Genomic DNA, 20679 nt, shown 5'->3' on the forward strand with positions numbered 1-20679 from the left:
AGGACGTCCTAAATTTGGAATATTAGCGGTTACCTAGATCACATCCGAATGGCCATCCTTTTCTTTCCAAAATTGAAGGATATCATTATTTCTCTCTCTATTTTAATACTTTCACACCAACCTCTGAATCTCCCCAAAAGTAAGAAGACCTTTATTATTATTATTGCTTTCGTTTTCTAATTAACCTGTCTGGTATAGGTATATACTATAAAGGGCGTGAAATATTTACCTGTCAATATCATTCCTTTCTTAAAATACCCCAAAGAAATTGTTTTAGTCTATAAGTAAACATAGTTGATGCAATAATTTTTTTAGAAAATAAATGTTGGATTAGTTTGTTAAGGTTTAATAAAATAAAATTATAAATTGTTCGTAAATGTGACTACGGCTATGGTGGCCAGGAGATGGATTGATTTATTACTCTACACTCCTTCCGTATGAAATATTTTTATGTTTTAGAAAAAAATTTTCGAGATATTTCTATTTGTTTTTTCAAAATGTTGAAAAAAGTCTAGTTCACATTGATTAATTATAAACCATTTTGCTTGCTCTTGATCATCTTGGATTCAGTTGGAAGATATCCTTTTCGATCGTCGGTCCATCTCGCCCCTTTTCCTGTATACCTCATCCTTTAGGAAACCGTTCTAATATTCTCTTTGCCCATCTATTATCGGACAATCTTGCGACATATCCAGCCCACTTACATTTTAAATTTGTGATTTTCAATTCCATCCATAACTTTTGTTCTTTTACGCAGCACTTCGTTTCGAATTTTATCTAGTAATGTTACTCCTCTCCATAGCTCGTTGAGTTATTCTTATTTTATTTACAGTTTTTTGTATGTACGTTAGTGATTCCGAGCCATAAGTCAAACACCATATCAGCTCGTAAAATGCAACTCAAGTCAGTACTGTCCTTCTGTTTATTTCGATTGTTTCTTTCCATTTGGATCCCATGTCCCATGGATTTTTTTTCCTTCTAACATTAGGTTACGACTGCAGAGTAAATCTGTCATAAATTGGGTCTTGGCAATGTTTATATTTGCGCCTACTTTTTGGTAATCTATAGATAGTTCTGAGATCATTTTATTTGCTTCGTCTAGTCGGTCTAAGATCAGCACAATTACGGATCGAAGATATGATGCTGAGGTACTAAATTGCTTTTAATTCTCTAACACCCGATCACCGAACTCAATAAATGTTAAGGAGTAGATACCTAGTCCAACGTTTTTAATGATTTAAATTAATAATTACGGCAAAAAACGTAATAAAATACAGAGTGTTCTATTTAGTAAGCAACGTATAAATGATTTGGATGCTACATGTTGGCGGGAAAGTTTAAAACACCCTATATGAAATACCATTGAGTTGAGAAAAATTGAGTTAACTGGCAAGCGCTTGTAGACTAAGATTTTATAAAATAAGTATCTCGAATTTATATTATTTTTGGTATTGGACATTGTACGCAAATTTCTACCAAAATTTAATGTAGTGTTCCAAAAGATAAATTCAAAATTATTAGGTGCTATTTAAAATAACAAAGTTGACGTCTACATTTGATCTCAGCTTTATTCAACATAACTGTATGCGCCATTACTTTTAATTACACACCCTGTATATTGCCAATTTTTCTATTTTCCTATTGCTACAAATACAGTCAAGGAAGGATAATTACAAAAAATTTGATCGTTGTTCAAAAGTTACATTCATTTGTAATTGAGTGATAAAACTATTTATGTCAAGATAGTAGATTTTTCTGTCATTAACTATGACACAGATAGAGGAGGTCACGACGTGACAAATATTTATTTAAGGTTGAATGAAATTATCAATATCTCCTAATTTCAAATTTATGACTTTTTTATCAAATTATATTCTTTGATTACGACACCTTAGTTCATATTGTTACTACTAATTGGAGCTCCGGAATATTCCTTTTTTGCACCACAATCCGCCCCTGGTTTCTGGAAATTTTTAGAGCGTAGACATACCTTAGAGTTAATATTAAATATAGAGAGCGGCATTTCAGCGGAAATGTACTATTGTTTATAATTTGTAGACAATAGCTTGTCAATAACTACAAAAAAACACACAAATAAGTAAAAGGCTATCAACTGGCAAATGATTGTGCAATTTTTTCGTCCTGTACAGTAATGAGCTTTGACTAATTCTGACTCTAGGCAGCTAATAGACTTTGTAGAGTAGAAGTTTGAATTATCGCAGGTTTGAATTAACGAGAGTCGACTGTAATTGCATATGTAGTGTAGTATAATAAAAAGTTTTTAGAAATCTCATGAATAACATTAGTTTATGTGACTGAAAGCATTTACTTCATCACGTATTAAGATAGAACGTGACTGGAAATTAATTCGTAATATTAAACGATGACTAAGTGATAAATTTTTTATCAATACCACGTGAATATTTCTTTTAAATGGCGAAAAACTTTCTTTTTAACTAAAATTGTATTGTTTCCTCGTTGATTTTATTATCCTTCCTAGTATGTAGTTTCGAATGGTGTTACTGTCCAAGACTTTTTTAAAATCCCAAAATTTCGACTTTTCATTTGATCTTTATCAAGGCTAAAAATTTATTACACATTACAACTTAAACGTTGATAAAGACCTGAGTAAACTAAAGAAAAAAAATTGCAATCGAATTGCTTCAGTACCATCCCTGTATTTGATAAATTGATGAATAAAAATAAATGTCAAATTTTATAATTTTCAGGCTTCAAATGAGATATTTATAAAATAAAATGTCAATTGGAAAATGGGAAAACCTGGTAAACATTTTTGGTAATTATATAAAGTTCATTCCCCATCCCCCACCGACTTGGGTTTGTGGGGGGTGTTAGAGGGAGGTAATTACCTCCCCGCCACACCCCTTGATCCTTTTTTTACCCTATTTTACCATAAAAAAATAGTTATTGAATTTTCATATATATTTTTACGTCAATTAACAATTATAATTGTTCATTATTCCACTGAATTTATTTTATATATTTTTCACATATTATTTTCACTATTTAGCCGTATTTTTTGGTTTTATCTTTTCAAATAAAATTTATATAATTTTTTAATACTCGTAATTCCGAAAATGTCAAATTTTTATTCTATATCCCCCTCTATGTTTTTAACAACGGATGACCGACGGTTGGAATAACTTTTTTTGTGTTCAGTACACTTTTCTTTATTACCCCCCACAACCCCAAGTATATAGGAGGTGGGGGATGATTTTTAGATAATTACCAAATTTTTTATCATAAAGTTGATGGGAATAAGAATGAAACAATTATAAGTGAATATTGTATTAATATAAACATCGATATACACAAATTTTAGACAAGTTTCAAAACAATCTGTTGGTAACTTGTATGAAGTACCTATTAGGCCTTACGCACACGGGTCGACTCATTTGCAATTTGAGCTTGCAACTTGACTGCGCAACGCGCAATCGGAGTTGTGCGACCTGATTGCAACTTCTTGGCAACTGAGCCCGGGCGAGTGAAATTATATTATTATAATTTTACTTTATGTAGTACTAGTTTTTGAAAATGCATTCTAGCAATAGTGAGTCTGAGGAAGAAATGATAGATTACTATCAGTACAGACGGTAACGTAGAGAAGGAAGAAGGAAATATCGGTGTCATCCGTATATTCAAAAAAACTTGAACCGCGGGTTGTTTGTTGCTTCCGAAGAACTGAAAGAAACAAATGCAAAGTTTGTAGCATTCTAGAGGACGACAAAAGAAAGCTTTGAAGAATGAAAGAATCTGTACCATCACATCTTTTTTTGAATAACCAGGAAGGTGGTGGTTGTACAACACTTCATGCTTCTCCACCTCTTCAACAAAAGAAATATTCCACACCCGTGGTCTTCTATTGTACGGCACGCAACTACGCGACTGAGATTTTAGGCGACCGGGAGTCTGGATTTGACTGGATTTGAGTTGACGACTTGCAGTTGGCCCGTGTAAGGAGTCACATTGTGAAACACAGACAAAATCGCGCGCGACTCCCATTGATAACTCGAATTGCAAATGATTCGACACGTGTGCGGAGGGCCTTAGAGTTTCTGCTATATATTTAGTAACAAAACGCTTGCTTCGAACTATCTATTTGGTTTTAAACTATAAGCTTGTGACGCACAGTCTTCAATAAAACATTTTCGAAACAAAATTAATGTCCCGTTTAATACAAGTGTGCTGAGATCATCTCAATGCGCCCTTAAAAGAGGGAGAAGCAGAGTCATATTTTTATTTATGAGATTCATTCGCTACTGGATGTAGTTTTAATTTTAGGGTAAAGTACAGACGTATACAAAAGAATCTGTTCATATACCATCCACCAATCTGTCAAGTTCACTTTATAAACCAAATTTTTACTCTGATAGGAAAAATCGGCTTAATATGGAATTCACATAAGTTCAAAGGGGGTAATTTCACAGCAAGATCTTTTCACTAATTCATATTCCAGGATTGTCTTATTTGTGTTAATAAAAACCTTTTTTTTCCTCTATTCCACAGAACCGCCAATCTGAAATCTTCTTCTCTGTACATCCTTTTCGCCGTATTCCCGTTCTCTCCTACATTATTATGGTTATTCATATTTTCAATCTGTTCTAAGATTTCTTCATCACTTTGCTCCACAAGATCCTAGTTTTCTATTTCCTCTTCTATGTTTTCGTTCTGTTTCGGTTCTTCCTCTTTAAGTCCAACTTTTTCATGTGGATATTATATTTCCGAGTATTTTTTCTTGGTTTCTAGTATACTTAGATTCCTTACGTATAGTTTCTTTTTATAATCCTTATCGATCCTTCCTTTCTTGTTTGTTTTCTTCTCCTTCTTTTTCCACTTGTTTCCACCACATTGTCGTCTACGTTCATTGTTCTCAGATGATACTAGCTAGCGTTTATCTATAATTATTTTTTGTCTGTGTGATTCCGATGTGGGTTGTTTGCACTGTTTAGTTATTTTTCATTTATATATAGACTAAAGATATGCTTCAATTTATTGAAACGTCATTTTTCATGCCAATTCCTGTTTCTCTAGTCGTTATATTGTAATTAACTGAACTTAAGGAAAAACCAAGCCCCTCGTATTGCAAATAACTCATTTATTTGCATTTTTCTTTATTGAATTTTATATAACCCGTATGCAGGAAGTACTATGTTTATAGTACAACATAAATATTAAGTGTCTGAATCTTAATTTATTAACTTGAATATTAGATATAAAGTAAAAATTAATTGCATCTAATCGGAGAAGATATTTTTGTTTTTTTTTTCTAGTTATGTGCATTTATATAGAGAAGAATATATTTCTAAAGAGAAATAATTGCTACAAATGATATTCAAATATCGAAAACAATAAATTGATATTATAAAATGATATTTGTCTAGTATAAATTCGTCAAACGAAAACATACGGACGTGAATAATGTAGTGTATATGTTAAGTGCAAGTAAAAAGTGTAAAGGTCGAACATACACTGCAGAATACACAGGAAACTGGGTGGTGAAGATCAAAATATAACTAAAATTATACATATTTCTAATTTTCTCTCTCTAGAGCGTCCATTTACCTCCATCTTTTCCTGTCCTATGCCAGTATCATCATTTGCTTTATTGTCTGTTGACATCGTTTCCCATACCTGCTCTTTTTTCTTTCCATATTCGATTTGTTAATATACCTTGTTCAATACTTGTTGAATATCCAAACTAGTTTAAGATTCTCTTACTGAACACTAATACCACTACACTAATACTCACAATTACACTGTCTGACACGCGTTTCGATAACCAAGTTATCGTCTTCAGACATTGAAGGTGAATTAAAAGCTATTCACTTGATTTAACTATTCTATACTTAATTTTACCACCAATAAAACTTCCCACAACAAAATAATTATATGACTAGTTCTATTTGTTCATCGTCTGATCTTTTTTTCCATTTCTCTCGTTTATTATCATTGTTTTATTATTTCTTTTATCAACCTTCAACATTTTCCTCTCCGATATAATCATATAACTGTCGGTGGTATTATTGTTCGATATTGGATCTTCTTGTTTTAATCCCTTTTCACCCTTAAATTTATCACTCATCGCTCGACTGTGTGAGTTGTCTTACTACTCTAGCTAAAACTTTGTTTACGACATCCCGGAGTGATATTTCTCTATAATGTTCACATCTACTTATCTCCCTTCTTCCCTAGTTTATTATCATTCTTGACAAATATTTGTTAGTGCTCCCATCTTTCTGTGATTTTGGAGGTATTCTATGTTCGTCCGTTGTTGTTTCATCCATTGTTAGTATGAACAAAAGTGAGGTTAGACTGTTCCCATGTTTATCAAATTTTCTCTTTTATAAACGCTCTTTGTGTTGGTTAATATTTTTTTTTGTATTTCTATTTTGTTTAATGTCTTCCACACCTAGTCGAATGCATGTCTATGAACGTTAAGGCCCATTTCCCACCAAGCCAGTCTAGTTCATTCGCGTCCCGTCAAGTCCCAACGCGTCTAGACTTGCCAAGACTTATTGCGACTCAGCCGATGTAACAGAATCAATCAGTCGTGACAGTTGCACGGAGAAAATGGATTGCATTAGTGCAAGCGATACTAAACACCCAAAGCACAGGGATCGCGATTTTATTGCTGCTGCATGGAGAAGCATAGCTATAGAATTGAACACAACTGGTGAGTAACTAGGTTTTTATTACGGTATATTTTCTTGATAAAGGGGTACAGATTTGTCTCCAAAAAAACATCCCGACATTTCTTGTTTTGCTTGCCTGTGACATGAAATACTCTGTTAATTGTTCTCGGATCTGCATTGCCTTTGTATTTGCTCTGTGGATACTAGTAGGTCTTAAGGATTGAAGTTGAAGTGTAATGGTTCTCCATTCTCGTAATGGTGGGTATACACGATATAGACTTCCATACAATTCTATGGAACTTTGTCTGTGCAAACTAGACAGTACAGACGTACTGTCGGTGCGATCCAAAAGTCGGAGTATGCGTATTTATCGTAGCTAAGAAACTTAAATTGTATTTTCAAACGAACGAAAAATCACGACCACTTTAACCAATAACCACTTTTTACACCATTTTCTTCTTCTTCAACAATAATGCAAGCTGCGTTTAATAATAATAACGGACGTCTTCTTCTCAATAAAATTTTATCCATATTTAGTCACAACTGTTTCCACTGATACCGGAAATTTTTAGAACACTGAAACTTTGGAAAAATGAGAGTCTGAAGTAATAAAAAGTCTTTACAGACATTCTATCCAAATGTTTGGATAAAATTTTTTACTCCGACTTCATAGTCTGTACAGATATCTGTACGAACAAAAGTCTGTATCGTGTTGACCCACCATAACAATTTACTGTTATATTTCTTAGTATGAACATCTATTGCTCGTCTTCTTTTTCTGAATGCTGCTTGTTTTTCCAGTTTCTTATCTACTTCTTTTCTATGTCTTCCTTCTATTATCTTAGTCTATATGTATCTTATCTGCATTTTGCTTCAGCTGCGTTAATGCAGCCCGGAAAGTGTTCACTCGAATACGCTTTTGGTTTGAAGTGAACAAACACAGCACCCAACGCGGGGATAGTTTATGCATGCATAATTCTTCAGTCAATATATGTCTTTTGATATTCCTTAAGCCTTTAACTTTAATACGACCGCCGTCAGTAATGTTTGGTAAACTTTCTCGATGATCTCATTGTTTATCGCAGTTTTTTTTTGCCATCCTGAACGTCAAGTTAGTACGTTTGAATTGAGCTACCGAAAATATTCCGGTCGTTAATGATGATGCAGAATATTTGCATACAGCGTTATAACTCTTTTTTTATTTGCGTATTGTACTTCAAAACAATTACTTTCACACTGGCTCACTTTAACGATTATCAAAGCACTGCCAAAATAGCTGAAATTTTAGTAAAACCCATATAATACATCAACACAATATTTCAGAACAATTTAATGTGAAGTTTAACGTTGAAAAAATCCCCCAATAAAAGTTTTATAGTTCCTCGAAGCTGTCAATCTTGGCCATAAAATATAATTTAAGAATAGTGAATGACCAGAGTTGTCGTCCATGGTCAAATCATTTCCTATCTTATTGTTTGTCATTTTTGTGTCGCAAACAACATAAAGTACTTTTTCTTGTTGTATGAGATCTCTTCAGTAAACTATAGCATCAACGGTTGTTTCCGCATTAATTTCAAATCCCTTATCTTGTCGAATAATTAAGGATGTTATCTCCATTAAATGCAGCAATAAAAGTCGATACAAAAACTATTTTAGATAGTGTGGACGCATAATGACTGAAATCTCAGAGTTCGAAATAACAGTAACTACAAATTTGTTTCCGAGTATGAATAAAATTGTTATTTGATGATATAAATTGATGGATCAACGACTCTCCAGCAAACCATGGTCGTTCAAAATGTAAAATTTTAGGATAAAAAGTTTTAATTACACTTAAATTAAAGTAATAACATTTTTCTTGGGTTTAAACCAAATTTATCCAAAACTTTCTTCACTATGCAGTCATGATTTTTCTTCAAAAATTTTCGATGTACACTCCTCAAACCCAACCCAGTGAGTCTATCTTCACCCATTGTACTCCTGAGTCAGGTTTTCGTAGGGTACTGAACGATCTTTCCTCAGAAGCAGTAGTGGATGGGAACGCAATAATATTAGCAGTACGTGCCTTGTTGCTGGGAAAAAAAATTAGCTTCCTCCAAAAGTGCAGCCACTTTAATTCGTCTTCTGCTAAATTCTTTTTCTTCCTCATATTGTACCGCAAATCTAATTCTGTAGAGACACCTAACCTAACCAACTCATAAAATGCCACGAAAGATTCTGCATTATTTTTGAAATCTTTCGAAGCCATTCTGAGCATGCTTGAAGGATGAAGATAAGTAAAAGCAAAAGCAGAGAATTTAGCATTCAAATACAAAGTTAAAGAATCAAGATAGGGGATGATTATTGACCGCAAACTGAGATGGTGGATTACTTCTGTGTACTTGCTTTTGTGTGACTCGTCATACTGACAACTCAACCCCTACTTTCTCGGCGATATCGAGTGATTTTTTAAATAAATCATAAGAAATAAGTCATAATAAGACATCTTGTCGATCTTTTTTGATTACATCTAGAATATTATCAATATGTTTCTTCACCATAACCAAAACCATACTTTTTTCTTGTAAAACGTTTACAACTGGTTCCAAAATTGCAGAGTATCTTGCAATTATGCGTAAGCCTACGATAGTAGTAACTACACAGTGCAATTGGTAGGCAAATTTTCTTGTTGCCTTCGACGGATAGATGTTCTAGTGCTTTAACAATTTTTTCTTTCAGGGGGAGAGAGTTTTATCTCTTTACCTTCTACATTGTTTCATGGCACTTCCTTCTATTTCTTACTCACACGTACTCTAGGGTTTTTAATCGGAGAGGAGAGAAATGCACTCTGTCTCGAGACAGCGACATGTTGCTCTTAGAGATTTGGCACGCGCGACTTTGTTTAATTTTACGTTTTGTACATCGATGGTTAAATTGTAAAATCTCGTTTTTAATACTTTTAGTGAACATCTTTCAAAAGCTAGCAAGATTGATATGAACAATATTCAAGAAATAAACTTCTTTAGTTATACATGATGTTACAAATCAGAAATCTTGAAATAAAAAGTTATTATTATATAGACACATACAGTTATTGTTAATCAATTTAAAACTTTGTGATAAACTATAATTTTTGTTTTGTCCATGCGCGAAATTGGGAAACTTCAAGTTTATTTCGCAAACTTTGAATAACCGGCCTTGCGATGTATTTATGGTCAACGCAAAGTCTAGACGTATGGAATCCTCGGTATACGCGGGATCAAGACATTCTCTCCTTTGTATTTGTATGATTGTTGCCTCAATGACGTCTTGTTACATTGCACAGTCTAGGTTGATTAATGTTAGTCAGTATGATGATAACTGATCCCACTTTCTCCTGCAAATTGTAAGGGGGATAGTTGAATTCGTCTTCCTGGTTCATAACCGTGTCAAATTTGAAGGAAAGAAAATTCTGAATGGTGGCATTAAGATCCTCGACATGTTTATTTGCTCGTTGACCCAGCCAATTATGGTTATTGAACTGTTGCGCTATATCTGGGAAAACACGCTGAATAGGCTCCTCTTTTGAGACTGTGATATATCAGAAATCTGTGTTCCGGTTTCTGGTCTTTGGCTAATATGACAGTATCGTCTACGAAAGTGGCCGTTGATGAATCAGTGGTGAAGAGCGTGTATAAAATTGGGCCAAGAACACTTCCTTGAGGAACTCCGGTATTTAGTCCATGAATTTGAGTAGTGTAATCAGAATATGTTACTTAAAAGTATCTTTCCTCAAGGTACGATTTTAAGACAAAATACAATGCATGGGAAATTTGGTTTTTAAGTTTGAATTATAGTCCAAGGTGCCACACCTTGTCAAAAGCTTGATTAACATCTAAATGCATCTAAATGCAACATTGTAATATTGTAATAACTTTGCTCAATAGTGTAGTGCTTTGTTCTGAATCCAAATAGGTGGTTAAATATTTTTTAAAATTCTTTTTGCAATCTATTTGCAATGATTTTTCCGCAATTTTAGCCATTACTGGTAGTAGGTTAATAGGTCTGTAGGATGCAATTTCATTAGGCGGTTAATATGAAGCATGTATTTATTAATAGACTGTCTAACGTCGAGCGGATGATCTAGTAATGAATAAAATACAAATTTGAACAAAGATAGTCGATATACAAGTGCAGAAAATTAGTGATTTAGGGTATATATTATCGAAAAATAAAGGAAAAAGTAGAAGACTAATTATAGAATTGAACTAATCTTATTGATAAACTAGTTAAAAAAATTAAACGAAATACATATTGTTCATACTTTCACTTTTATTTATGGTAGATAAGATTTAAAACGAACAAAGATTAAAAATAGTTACGTAGTATGACCGATAAGCGAATAAGGCCTAGCACTAAATGTCATTCACTTTACGTCTGCTTTTATCTAAGCAAACACTAGTCTATAAGAAATAGTCGGCGCCACTTTACTATCACTTATATATATCTCTGCCCTGACTTTGATTTTCGTTTATTTTAGAAAGGAAAAACTACTGTTGTTACGATTATTTCAAATCTCAATTATTTTTTATAACAGTAGTTTATAGAACTAAATATATCAATTTATTATTAAAACCTACAAATGTAAGCTTGTAGCATGATCGCCAGTGGCTCGCGGGGTAATTTTAGGTGGCTCGCGATAACTCTCGGCGATTTGGCAACACTGAGTGTCTGGGGGACTTTTGTTGTCACGCGTGTAGCCAGAATGAGGTTATGTATCCGATGAATTCAGCTCTGAAAAGAGAGAAGGTGATGCAGTTAAAACCTGCTAAAAGCACAACACTCAACTTTTTTTAATATACTAAACAAGAACAAGGCACTCATTCCAGGTTTTCAAGTTCATAGTGAGTTGATTAAAACTGTATTTTTAGAAGCTGCAGCTGTTCAGCTTCCTACTAATACAGTGATGCGAAGAGTTGAAGTTATAAGTTCTGATTTAGTTTCACAACTTAAAAAACTTGAGATGCGGCGCTATAGACGCAACCTGAAGGTACCATGGACTGACAGAATCACTAACGACGAAGTACTAAGACGCATTGGTCGCAAAAGAAGCTGTTGACAATTATTAAACGGAAATTTAAGCTTCCACGTTAGAATAGGATTCATGGAATGTTATGTGCGGTCAGTACTGATGTACGGAACGGAAACTTGGATCTTGATAGCTCAAATGATCAAAAAACTTGAGATGCGGCGCTATAGACGCAACCTGAAGGTACCATGGACTGACAGAATCACTAACGACGAAGTACTAAGACGCATTGGTCGCAAAAGAAGCTGTTGACAATTATTAAACGGAAATTTAAGCTTCCACGTTAGAATAGGATTCATGGAATGTTATGTGTGGTCAGTACTGATGTACGGAACGGAAACTTGGATCTTGATAGCTCAAATGATAAAAAAATTTGAGATGCGGCTCTATAGACGCAACCTGAAGGTACCATGAACTGACAGAATCACTAACGACGAAGTACTAAGACGCATTGGTCGCAAAAGAAGCTGTTGACAATTATTAAACGGAAATTTAAGCTTCCACGTTAGAATAGGATTCATGGAATGTTATATGTGGTCAGTACTGATGTACGGAACGGAAACTTGGATCTTGATAGCTCAAATGATAAAAAAACTTGAGATGCGGCTCTATAGACGCAACTTGAAGGTACCATGGACTGACAGAATCACCAACGACGAAGTACTAAGACGCATTGGTCTCAAAAGAAGCTGTTGACAATTATTAAGCGGAAATTTAAGCTTCCACGTTAGAATAGGATTCATGGAATGTGATGTGTGGTCAGTACTGATGTACGGAACGGAAACTTGGATCTTGATAGCTCAAATGATAAAAAAACTTGAGATGCGGCTCTATAGACGCAACTTGAAGGTACCATGGACTGACAGAATCACCAACGACGAAGTACTAAGACGCATTGGTCGCAAAAGAAAGCTGACGATAATTATTAAGATAAGAAAAACATCTTACGCAACGACAAATACCTACTGGTACAGAACATAATGCAGGGCAGCGTAGAGGGAAAGAAAGGCATCGGTAGGAAAAGAAATCCTGGCTCTGTAACATAAGAGGATGGACAAATCTCAGCGACGGAGAATTGTTAAATGTTGCGAGGGACAGAGACGCATTTAAAAACGTGGTCGCCAACCTCCAATAAGAAGATGGCATGAGAAGAAGATTCCATCAAAAAATCTGATTCGACTAGCATCAAAAGGGGAGGAAGACTTGTCTTAGTCGGTCGTTACATATAAATTGCTACCATCGAACGTCTGAGAAAATTTAGAAAGAACCTTTCGCTGAATACACAATTTTTTTATATAAGAAATTATCTATTTCTGCTAGAATTGACAAATTTGACTTTGAATTTGTACTACAATTATGGTAACTTATTTGTAAGTGGAAAAGTATTTGAGTATGAGTTGGAGTATGTTCTTTTTGTATCCAGTAATGCAATTATTAACAGTTCGTTGATATGGGAAAGTGTATTAATTAGACTTGATACATTCTTCTTGATACAAATTATTATTAATCACTGCAATGTTTTATTTGAAAACAGAGTACAAGGTGTGCTATAGCGCACCAGCCGAGAAGCAGTCAATGAAAATTCGCTCCCAAAACGACGCGCCAATTTGGGAGCGAATTCTCATTGGCTCTTGAGAGAAGCGCAGAACAAGGTCTCATATAGTAAATAAGCACGCGTCGGTCAGATAAGTTTCAACAAAATTACACACATGTTTCAACTTGCTGCTTCGATTTTATTATAGTAGATTTTGAACAGTTGTTGTGGAAAATGTTTTAAATTGAATTTCGCGCTGTTTGGACTGAAGAAGAATAAACACCAACACAAAAATGGGAGCTGTTTACTAGCTACGGATGAGAATCAATTCATTATGACCTTCGCGCGGAAGGACTACTCCAAAAAACATTGCAACACAAACCGACATTTGTAAAACGAAATGTTCTTAGATTTCTAGATGAGTAATTAAATATGATGAATATTACTGCGAGATGGGTGCTTCGAAGTCTCAGCGTCGAGTAGAATATTTTGCGCGATTTTTAGAGGTTTAAAGGTCACGAAAAGCACCAAAAAAGTGATGGCTACAATGTTTGGCAACTGCGAGAGTATAACGAATCAATAACAGCCTTGAACGCGGTATATTAATCCGACTTACTAAGTCATTTGCGTCGAAATATGATCCACAGAGATTGAACACCCACCATATAGCCCTGAACTGGCTAATTTCTCTTCCCAAAGCTGAAGACCGAGATAGGGGGTAAAAGATTTAACAGAGACAGTCAAATTATAAACAAGTGATGTACGAAAATTTTTTAAAACTTTAATGATGCTTCATAGTTTTATAGTGACATAGAATTTTTAGTAAATGTATTAAAAAATAATTACAGTTTTTTTATTTATTGCTTTCTGTTAGATTAAGGACTCGTGCACCGCACTACGTCTAATACTTTTCATACACATTGGTAGTAAGTATTTATCAAAGAGTCCTCGTATATAAACAAGCCTTTAAACGATGATGATTCTTACCAGCCGCATTGCAATGTACTACTTTCTAGTTTCGGTCAATGGACTTTACTAAGAACGATCAAATAGAAGCAGAAATATTAAAGATAATATATGAGAGTGTTTTCAATATAAACAAACAATTTATGATAACTTCTACTCTACTCCGATTCACCTCAATTCAAAGTTTGGGAAAATTATTTAAAATATTGTTGAGATCAATTCGATTTACTATATTTCACGCCATGCCAGAGGATTTTGCTGACCAATAATAGTCCGACCGTGTGAGAACATCCAAACTAAACTCTCTCAATGAATTGAATTGTTGTTATTGGATAGTTAAATTCATAATTTGACCAAGATCCACATATTCAGCATCAAAACGCGTCAATACATGTTTCGCAATTGGTTGTGAAATAACTTCAGACTTCAAGCACGATTTCTTTCGCATATTATTGTCGTACGTGATCGACACTAAGAGTTCGTTACAAAAATGGATCGTTTTCGTTTCATTTCAGCAGGAATTCACCAATGGAAACACGGTCCATTACACTTTTCGAGGTTAATTCACGTGAAACCCAAGTCTCGAGATTCTTGTGGTATACATTCTTACGTAAATGGTTTAAAAGTGTTGTATGGTCGATGCTTAGTTCCGCAGCGATATCGGTCTACTTCGATTTTTTGAAGAGTTTCATCGATTCTTTCAATTGTTGACGAGGTTCACTATTATTAAGATCGAATCTTCAGGAATGGAATCGAATTAACTACTCATCAACCTAAATATACAATTTATAGAAATTCTTTTAGTCATATGGTTCTTATTTTATAGTTATTATGTGATTTGAGGCAATTTATTCCTAGATTCGTTCTTAATTATTTATGTAGTGCATTTTTTTTTCTTTTGGATCCAGCATAAGTTTAAGGCATTATGAAAAAAGCGAATGTTTTTTGAGTTATATACAGATACTCGAAACATTTATCTTGGTCAAAAAAATGAATCAAATCGCGTACATTGAAAGTGTCACTTGGTCCATTGAAAGAGGTGCTTGGCGGACTGCAATTCGAAAGCAATGATGAGGTAAAATCCTTTGTGCGATTTTTACGAAAAAGGTATCCGAAAGCCCGGTGAGGTGGCAAAAATCTGTATGTATGTCAAAGACTATTTAGAGAAAGGTTTATGACTTAATAAAAACGTTTATATTTGAACCACCCTCATACATCGCGGAAGTTCAACACAATTTTTATTTTTTCATATTTATTTCTTGTAATTTTGTTTCTTAAGTTACGTTATAAGATAATTGCTAGTTTCCTTCACTGGATCCGTTTGTATTAATTAACGCAATTCGAAATTCGGCGCTAATGAAGTTAATTATTATAATTCATTTAAACTATCGTCTTCGGACTTAATGAAGTCTTTAAAGACAACGATACAGTTTATAGAGGTCAATGTATATTCTCGATTAAAGTTGATTAAATACTTCTTGTATTACATGGTTGGTAAACATAAAGTGTTCTTTGACTTCGGGCAGGTACTAAATTTAAACATTATATATTTATAGTGAGAAACATGATACCCTCCAAAATAGATTAGTTAATATTTAATAGGTTGTATTTTATATATAAACATACACGCAGATTTAATATGAATTATAGTAAAAATATTCAAATGAATTTTTTCAACAAACTTATAACAACATTAATATGAAGAAAAATGATTGAGTTAATTGAGAAATTTGAATTTATCCTGTGGGTGTTTTTTATGTGCTTCCTCCGCTGATTATTAGCACTTAACATTTCCTTATTCTACTATAAATTACATCCTACATACTGATATGTGTTTCACATGAACATTATGTACACATTGGTATTCCGTTTGATGTCTTTCAGGTATTGCATTGTTCTTTTTATTTGCTTTTAGATGTATTTATACTTCATCGGAGATTTGGTTCTTTTCTCTATCATCTGAGCAGTTCTCGAGAATATATCAAACCCATACCAAAAAAAGACAGTTCCCAGCAACTACCCTCCGATTGATTTAATCCCAGCCGTTGCCGAGTCATGGAGAAAGTTGTTAACCAGCAAATCTTAAGATATCTTGAGTCTTCTAGCATCATCAGCGACCATCAATTCGGCTTTCGTATAGATCAAGAGGGTATCTCATGATCCATGCCAAATTAAGATCGTAGCATTTCCAAAGACCGACCCATCCAACCCGTCGCGCCTGACTCAAAAGTAGCTAAATCCAATGTCTTTTAAAAAGGTAATCAAAAAGAGTTTGTAAGAGTTTGAACCTCTCATATGTGAGTATTGAGCTCTCACCAATGACGTGGTCTGCAGTTTTTCTCCTCCTTGACTCAGTAGCAGCATTCCGAATCACCGGTGATGCCTAGAATATGGAGATGACGCGTCCACTTGAAAGGCCAGTCACTAGTCAAATTTCGTGACTGTTCCACTGGAGCAAAGGAGAGAAGTAGGTCCATCTGGGTGTACGTGAGCTTGTTTTATTTCAGATTGAGAGTTGAGATTGCATCACATTTTGGCTACCACCCAGAATGGGTTCTTAGCCCATTCAACATCGAATTTAGGGAGGTTTTGAAAATTTTTGGATAACATTAAGTTCAAAAAACTGATTTTCATTTCCTTAAGCCAATTGGTAAATTAGGAAAAAATAACTCGTCCTGTAATTATGTAAACTCCTTATTGACTGTTATAACTGATGATATCTATACGCGGAAAAGGATAAAAATGACAAATTTCATGAGAATTTATAGTAATTAAAAATTGTCGATTTAGCGTCTAGATGTTTGTTATGTCTATGTTAATATAATAGGTTTTCAAAGTTGTACTCTGACTCCGTGGTAACAGCAATTCATCACTTTCTAAGATATGAATAACTCAATATTTGTAGTGCTTGTCGATATAATTTATATAAGGATTTATAAGGCTGTCGCGATGACATTAAAAAAACAGAGGCGTCTCGAGTATTGAATATATTATGAAATGATTGATTGAAGCTTCCATCATTGGATTTATTTTAGAATTTCCAACGACCACGTCGATGGAAACCAACTGTTGCTTTCAATTTTTTTCAAAAGAAAACTGTTTAAGAAGAAGTTATTGTAGTAAGCGACATATGCCTTATCGGGATGTTGATTTACCTTATCGGAAAACACATCACTCAATAAGTCGAATGGAATACTAAGAAAAACGCATTTTTTTCTGTGAAAAATCGATTTTATACATCAATGTAATCTCCTTCAAAAGCAACAGAATTATTCCAACGCTTCTATAGTTTCTCGATGACGCGCTTGTCTTTGTCTTTTGCCTCACAATAGGTTTCATTTTCAGCGATTGCTTCTTCATTTTGGCTAAATTTTTTACCGGCGATCATTTTCTCGAGATCAGCGAATAGTCAGTAGTCACTATGGGCCAAATCTATAAGATGGATGAGGAAGCAATTTGACATGTAATTTGATTAATTTAACCATCGTTGCGACTGGTGAAGCAATGGTTTTTGGAGTTTACTCCTTAAGAATCGATTTGCATATATAAGGGGATCGGTATGAGAAAAATGTGAGGAGTAAAATCTATCGATGAATGACCTCGTTACGTTTTTGGTGCGCACCCTATGATGCGCAACTTTCTAATTTGTCAGTGTCGACATACTTATATTGCTGTCATTGTGAAGTTTTATTATCATTGTGTACCGCTAAAGTGAAATTTTCAAATAACTATGGCAAAAAGAGGTGTAGATGATATTGCCGGAACATCTAACAAACGCGTGGTTGCAAGGTACGTTATAATTCATGTATTATATGTATGAGCACGTGCAATTTGTATTTATTAAATATTTTAATAATTATCGATGTAATTCATATAAATATATATTTGAAAACGACACATAAAATTAGATAATCAACCCAATATGAATTATCGAGCGCATCCACATAAAATAGAAAATTTCTAACCTAACCAAAAATTAATCTATAAATTCTTCCATGTTATTATGATTTATTTTATAAATAATTTTTAAATATTAACAACTGTAGTCAATAATTCGATAATATTATCAGAAAAATCGACAATATTTTTTCATTTTCATGTAAAAGATTTAGTGACATAATTATCTTTTTATAACCATTTTTGTTAATTATTAAGATAATATTATATTTTAAATAAAAAATTAATTATAATAATTTAAAAAAAATGTTTATAAAAACCTTTTTTTATCAATTTTCTTAAAGTCGGTTAAAATTTTTATAATTATGCATTTATAAATTTTCTAATTTTTTTTTTTATATTTTTTAAGTTAAATAAACTCTTTTTGCGTCTGGTTAGACTATCGAACTTAAGGAGTAAACTCCAGTCGTGCGTCGGAGCTGACACACACACACAATTTTTCTATGACATTTGAGGGCGGTTTTCCTTGAATTTTGCATTCAAACGATCCAGCAACTCTATGTAGTATTCGCTATTGATTGTTTTTCCCTTTTGAAGATAATCGATGAAAATATTCGGACAGTTGTATAATTCAATTTTTCTTACTCAATTTAAATATTTTTATAATATCTATACCAGTTTTTCTGGTTTTAAAATAGCACCCTAAAATCTGGCCGAATTCACATGTACAAAGATTACATCCCTAATTTTTCCACCCGAATTTACCACACCAAAAAATCATCTATCTGCTTTGTGTGTGTATCCCATGTTTTTAAACAATTATATTAATTTTTAAGGAAGTAAGTAGTTTGATTAACTATAAAATCGTATATTTTGAGTTTAGTGACTTTAATTTATTTTTTAATTGGATTCACTATAATAATGTGTTTCCAGAGTTTGGAAAATTATATATTAAAATGTTACAATTTGAGGGCCAAACTGAACATTTTCTAAACGACTCAATTTCATTTATGGAACATGTAGGGGGGTCAGTATAAGCTTAACCCCAAGTTTGTCCCTCGGCCGCCTAATTGGAAAAATCGTGATATCTGGGAAACTATTAATCTTACAAAAAATTGGTAAAGACATATTTTGTAGCAAATCGATTTGCCTACGATTATATATTTAGTGACTTTTTTTATACAAAAAAGTAAAAAAAATTCAATTAAATTTTTTTTGCGTAATAACTTTTTTTCTATTGATTTTACCAAAAAATTATATCAGATCAATTTTGTAGAGGATCTCTTCACGAAAATTTTCCTCTATAACTTTTTTAAATTTCATTTATTTAAAACGCGGTTACAGCGTTCCAAAGTTGACCGGGTTCGTCAATGCTCAATGACAACACTTTTTTTGTAATGGGTAAAAAATGTTAAGTCGCGTCAGGACACGTGACCTGATCGAAAATTCGTAAGACGGATGCATCTAGCAATTGACGCTCTTGTTAAAAAGATGAATGCGTTAATTTTATCAGAAACTCATATGGGTAGCGATGAAATAATTGACATTCCGAATTTTAACTTTGTTGCGAGAATCAGAAGAAATCATCGTTCAGCGGGAGGAGTAGCTATTTATCAAAATACGAACCCACTTCATTATTGCACAAATTATATATGGAATGTTTAACTTTTTCTGATCGCTGTTCATTATTATGGTTGCTGTTTACATCTCTCCAGATAAGTCATCGTGCTTTACGAGACTTCTAGTATGAAAATTTATTCATTTATTTTCATGACGCATCTGCATTACTTCAAAAAAACATTGGAAAAAGCTTCGATGAATTGCAAATGATTTTGAGTGGAGATTTCAACAAAAACTTTGCAGACGATAGAAATCAACTATTAATTTAATTTTTAAATAATGAATTTGGTTTAACTACGTCAAATGAACGCAATCTTAGCACAACGAAATACAAAACTACCGTTGATGCAATTTTTATTAGACATTCGGATCAAAACTGTTCGTTTCTTACTTCAGCTATCATGAACCGATCGTATCAGTTTTAGAGATTGGCGATGATGGTTCTGGTAATAATAATGCTGAAAAAGTCGTCGAAATTACGTTTTTAATGTAATATAAATTGTCATGTTAATGTTGCGATAGCGCAATAAATAAATTTTGTATTCTACCACTTGAATAATTAAAGCAATTCGTGCTAAATTATTCCCTAACCGTTCCAAAATATCAAAAATGCGCAACGTTAACATTCAAGTTTTCATTTCTGCCGGTCCTCCCGGAGTGACACTTATTCATCACTGACTCTTATCCTTACTACAAAACTCTATACATTTTCAAGAATGTTAAGCAGGTAGAAAAAGGCGGAGTTACCGTTTGGGGATAAACATCTGCCTTCTATGACTATTATTATTATTATGCGTAGTAGATTGTGACACAACATCAGCCGGAAATTCCGGAAAAACATCCTGGTGGTACAGCGCTATTCATGAAACTAAAAGTAGATCCACCTTAACTCAGTCTCGTTGGCGAAAGTTTCTCTGGACACTATGAGATATAACGATTCTTCAAGACAGTATCAAAAAACT

At 33.6% G+C, this 20679-nt stretch overlaps 1 protein-coding gene across 2 annotated transcripts in view; it reads right to left on the reverse strand.

Moving 5' to 3' along the window:
- LOC130446327 (probable G-protein coupled receptor Mth-like 1) overlaps nt 1–20679 on the reverse strand; it is a 147716-nt gene that overhangs the window by 91298 nt on the left and 35739 nt on the right. The window lies entirely within an intron of this gene.

Source organism: Diorhabda sublineata, chromosome 7, assembly GCF_026230105.1.
Source record: "Diorhabda sublineata isolate icDioSubl1.1 chromosome 7, icDioSubl1.1, whole genome shotgun sequence".
NCBI classification, from domain to species: domain Eukaryota; kingdom Metazoa; phylum Arthropoda; class Insecta; order Coleoptera; family Chrysomelidae; genus Diorhabda; species Diorhabda sublineata.